Source organism: Triticum aestivum, chromosome 6B (assembly GCF_018294505.1).
Source record: "Triticum aestivum cultivar Chinese Spring chromosome 6B, IWGSC CS RefSeq v2.1, whole genome shotgun sequence".
NCBI lineage: Eukaryota > Viridiplantae > Streptophyta > Magnoliopsida > Poales > Poaceae > Triticum > Triticum aestivum.
The window spans coordinates 714,153,817-714,159,880 of NC_057810.1; positions in this window are offsets into that span (position 1 = coordinate 714,153,817).

Consider the following 6,064-nt stretch of genomic DNA (forward strand, 5'->3'; position numbering starts at 1 on the left):
GGAGAATGATGTGATGGACAAGACCCAATCCTAAGACTAGCACAAAAGATCGTGTAGTTCATTTGCTAGAGCTTTGCCAATGTCAAGTATCTCTTCCTTCGACCATGAGAGCGTGTAACTCCTGGATACCGTAGGAGTGCTTTGGGTGTATCAAACGTCACAACGTAACTGGGTGACTATAAAGGTGCACTACAGGTATCTCCGAAAGTATCTATTGTTTTGTGCGGATCGAGACTGGGATTTGTCACTCCGTGTAAACGGAGAGGTATCTCTGGGCCCACTCGGTAGGACATCATCATATGCGCAATGTGACCAAGGAGTTGATCACGGGATGATGTGTTACGGAACGAGTAAAGTGACTTGCCGGTAACGAGATTGAACAAGGTATTGGATACCGACGATCGAATCTCGGGCAAGTAACATACCGATAGACAAAGGGAATTGAATACGAGATTGATTAAGTCCTTGACATCGTGGTTCATCCGATGAGATCATCGTGGAACATGTGGGAGCCATCATGGGTATCCAGATCCCGCTGTTGGTTATTGACCGGAGAACGTCTCGGTCATGTCTACATGTCTCCCGAACCCGTAGGGTCTACACACTTAAGGTTCGATGACGCTAGGGTTATAAAGGAAGTTTGTATGTGGTTACCGAATGTTGTTCGGAGTCCCGGATGAGATCCCGGACGTCACAAGGAGTTCCAGAATGGTCCGGAGGTAAAGATTTATATATGGGAAGTCCTATTTTGGCCACCGGAAAATGTTTGGGATTTTTCGGTATTGTACCGGGAAGGTTCTAGAAGGTTCCGGAGTGGGGCCCACCTGCATGGGGGGACCCACATGAACGTGGGTAGTGGGGGCAAGGCCCCACACCCCTGGTCAAGGCGCACCAAGATCCCCCCTTAGAAGGAATAAGATCATATCCCGAAGGGATAAGATCAAGATCCCTAAAAAGGGGGGATAACAATCGATGGGGAAGGAAATGATGAGATTTCTTTCCTCCCACCTTGGCCAACGCCCCAATGGACTTGGAGGGCAAGAAACCAGCCCCTCCACCCCTATATATAGTGGGGAGGCGCATGGGAGCGATAGACGAAGTTCTGGCGCAGCCCTCCCCCTCTCCTAAGTACTTCTCCTCTCCCGCGGTGCTTGGCGAAGCCCTGCAGGACTACCACGCTCCTCCATCACCACCACGCCGTTGTGCTGCTGCTGGATGGAGTCTTCCTCAACCTCTCCCTCTCTCCTTGCTGGATCAAGGCGTGGGAGACGTCACCGGGCTGTACGTGTGTTGAACGCGGAGGTGTCGTGCGTTCGGCACTTGATCATCGGTGATTTGAATCACGACGAGTACGACTCCATCAACCCCGTTCACTTGAACACTTCCGCTTAGCGATCTACAAGGGTATGTAGATGCACTCTCCTTCTACTCGTAGCTGGTTTCTCCATAGATAGATCTTGGTGACACGTGGGAAATTTTTTGAATTTCTGCTACGTTCCCCAACACCCCTTACTTGGGTTTAAGCTTGTGTCACTCTAGCAACCCACTATAAGCAAATCATAAACGTATTGCAACACCCTACAGCGGGAATCCCTCATGCTTGCGCGACACGGAGGGCACAATAGGACAACAACATAACCACAAGCAAATTAAACCAATCATAGCAATTCATCAATCACCGGTAGGACAACGAAAATCTACTCAGACATCATAGGATGGCAACACATCATTGGATAATAATATGAAGCATAAAGCACCATGTTCAAGTAGAGGGTACAACGGGTTGCGGGAGAGTGGACTGCTGAATATAGATGGGGGAAGGTGATGGAGATGTTGGTGAAGATGGTGAAGGTGTTGGTGAAGAAAGTGGTGATGATGATGGCCCCCGGCGTTCCGGCGCCACCGGAAGCAAGGGGGAGAGAGCCCCCCTTCTTTTTCTTCTTCTTCCTTGACCTCCTCCCTAGATGGGAGAAGGGTTTCCCCTTTGGTCCTTGGCTCCCATGGCGTGGGAGGGGCGAGAGCCCCTTCGAGATTGGATCTGTCTCTTTGTCTCTCTCTGTTTCTGCGTTCTCAGATTATGCCCATTCACAGTTGCTTTTATATCCGGAGATCCGTAACTCCGATTGGGGTGAATCTTTCGCCCAGATTTTTCTCATAAAATTAGCTTTCTTGCGGCAAAAGAAGAGTGTCAACCGCCTTACGGGGTGCCTAGGAGAGTCCAGGCAGCGCCTGCCTCCCTGGGGCGCGCCCCCTGTCTCCTGGCCCCCTCGGGCACCATCTCGTGTTGATTTTACTTCCCAAAAATCACAAACATTCTAAAATAATTCTCCGTCTGTTTGATCCCATTTGGACTCCGTTTGATATGGGGTTTCTCCGAAACATAAAACATGCAACAGACCGGAACTGGCACTGGGCACTGGATCAATATGTTACTCCCAAAAATAATATTAAAAGTTGTCAAAAGTATATGAAAGTTGAAGAATGTTGGCATGGAACAATCAAAAATTATAGATACGACGGAGACGTATTAGCATCCCCAAGCTTAATTCCTGCTCGTCCTCGAGTAGGTAAATGATAAAAAAATAATTTTTGATGTGGAATGCTACCTAGCATAATCTTGATCATATGTCTAATCATGGCATGAATATTAAGACATGAGTGATTCAAGGCAATAGTCTATCATTTGACATAAAAACAATAATACTTCAGGCATACCAACCAAGCAATTATGTCTTACCGAAATAACATACCCAAAGAAAGCTCATCCCTACAAAATCATATAGTCTGGCTATGCTCCATATTCATTACACAAAATACCCCCTCATGCACAACCCTGGTTTCAGCCAAGCAATTGGTTCATACTTTTTAACGCGCTTCAACTTTTTCAACTCTTACGCAATACATGAGCGCAAGCCATGGACATAGCATTATGGTGGTATATGGTGGTGGTTGTGAGGACAAAAAGGGAGAAGATAGTCTCACATCAACTAGGCGTATCAACGGGCTATGGATATGCCCCTCAATAGATATCAATGTGAGTGAGTAGGGATTGCCATGCAACGGATGCACTAGAGCTATAAATATATGAAAGCTCAACAAAAGAAACTAAGTGGGTGTGCATCCAACTTGCTTGCTCAGGAAGACCTAGGGCATTTTGAGGAAGCCCATCATTGGAATATACAAGCCAAGTTCTATAATGAAAAATTCCCACTAGTATATGAAAGTGAAAACATAGGAGACTCTCTATGAAGAACATGGTGCTACTCTGAAGCACAAGTGTGGTAAAAGGATAGTAACATTGCCCCTTCTCTCTTTTTCTCTCATTTTTTTATTTTCTCTCTCTTTTTTTTCTTTTTTTTTGATTGGGCTTCTTTGGGCCCCCTTTTTTTGGCTTCTTTGGCCTTTTTTTTCCATTAAGTCCGGAGTCTCATCCCGACTTGTGGGGGAATCATAGTCTCCATCATCCTTTCCTCACTGGGGCAGTGCTCTAATAATGATGATCATCACACTTTTATTTACTTACAACTCAATATCACAACTCGATATCTAGAACAAAGATATGACTCTATATGAATGCCTCCGGCGGTGTACCGGGATATGCAATGAATCAAGAGTGACATGTACGAAAATTATGAGGGTGGCCTTGCCACAAATACAATGTCAACTACATGATCATGCAAAGAGCAATATGACAATGATGGAGCGTGTCATAATAACGGAACTGTGGAAAGTTGCATGGCAATATATCTCGGAATGGCTATGGAAATACCATAATAGGTAGGTATGGTGGCTGTTTTGAGGAAGGTAAATAATGGGTTCATGACACCAGCGAAAGTTGCGCGGCACAATAGAGGCTAGCAAAGTGGAAGGGTGAGTGTGCGTATATCCATGGACTCACATTAGTCATAAAGAACTCATATACTTATTGCAAAAGTCTACTTGCCCTCGAAGCAAAGTACTACTACGCATGCTCCTAGGGGAAGGGTTGGTAGGAGTTAACCATCGCGCGATCCCGACCTCCACTCATAAGGAAAGCAATCAAAGAACACCTCATGCTCCAACTTTGTTACATAACGGTTCACCATACGTGCATGCTACGGGACTTGCAAACCTCAACACAAGTATTTCTCAATTTCACAATTACTCAACTAGCACGACTCTAATATCACCACCTTTATATCACAAAACTATTGCAAGGAATCAAACATATCATATTCAGTGATCTACAGTTTTATGTAGGATTTTATGACTAATCATGCGAATGACCAATTCCTGTCATCTCTCTAAATAGATATAAGTGAAGCAAGAGAGTTTAATTCTTTCTTCAAAAGATATGCCCACGCTCTAACAAATATAAGTGAAGCAAAAGAGCATTCTACAAATGGCGGTTTTCTATGTGAAGAGAAACATGCAATCCAAACTTCAAATGATATAAGTGAAGCACATGAAGCATTCTATAAAGCCATACTCAAAAGATTTAAGTGAAGTGAAATGAGCATTCTATAAATAAACCAAGGACTATCTCATACCAGCATGGTGCATAAAATAAAAGTGAAAACTAAATGCAAAAGACGCTCCAAGAGTTGCACATATCGCATGAACGAAATGAATACGAAAACATACCGATACTTGTTGAAGAAAGAGGGGATGCCTTCTGGGGCATCCCCAAGCTTAGACGCTTGAGTCTCCTTGAATATTTACTTGGGGTGCCTTGGGCATCCCCAAGCTTGAGCTCTTGCCTCTCTTCCTTTTCCTCATATCGAGACCTCCTCGATTAGACACTTCATCCACACAAAACTTCAACAGAAAACTCGGTAAGATCCGTTAGTATAATAAAGCAAATCACTACTCTAAGTACTATAGAAAACCAATTCAGATATTATTTTTGCATTGTGTCTACTGTAATATAGCTTTTTCATGGCTTAATCCACTGATAGAAATTGATAGTTTCATCAAAACAAGTAAACTATGCATCAAAAACAGAATCTGTCAAAAACAGAACAGTATGTAGCACTCTGAACATTCACCATACTTATGGTACCCCAAAAATTCTACCAAAATTAGGAAACGTAAACAAGTTGTACAGCAAGACAGTGCAAAAAGAATCAGAACCATTTGGTGTTCCAGTAAAAAATGTAAAATCGCGCACTACAGTCAAAGTTTCTGTCCTGCACTGCACAAACCAACAAGCATTGTAAACATCCTAAAGGCAAACCTTGGCACATTATTTTTATAATACAATGTAATTGTACAAGGGGATAATTATTTTTGTTGAAAAGTTTTCTGTAATCAAGATTCACAAAGTTTCCGTGAGCATGAAAAAAGTTCAGGGCTAGCTCCCACTTCAACAATGCTTGTCTTTCTCACTTTCACTTTCCTTTTTGAAAAGTTTTTAGGTTCCCCTCTTTATTTTTTTGTTTTTAAACTATATGAAAGCACTCAACAGAAATAAATGACTCTCTAAAACTTTCGGGTTGTCTCCCTGGCAGCGCTTTCTTTAAAGCCATTAAGCTAGGCATTTAGTGCTCAAGTAATGGATCCACCAGGATTCCAAGGTATATCAAAGCCAATTTTAATTAACAATGATTTGTAATTTAGTAGTGAGCATAAAGTAACATATATCAAGCAATGACAAAGTCTAACTCTCTTTCTATGCATCGGCATGTCATAAAAGAACAATTCATGCACACATAGTAAATGCCAATGCATAATATAAGCAGTTTCTTGCAATTCTATCGTGTTAGAAACATAAAGAGGCGGAGATGTAGTTCCTCTCTCATAATAATTGCAAGTAGGAGCAGCAAGCACATGCATATCACATTCATCAAAATTATCATGTGCAATGGTAAAAGGCAACCCATCAATATAATCCTTAATAAGCACAAACTTCTCCGATATAGTGTAGTCGGGAGAATTCAAAAAGATAATAGGACTATCATGCGTGGGTGCAATAGCAACAATTTCATGTTTAACATAAGGAACTATAGCAAGTTCATCTCCATAAGCATAAATCATATTGGCATCTTGGCCACAAGCATAGCAAGTATCATCAAAAAGGGATATT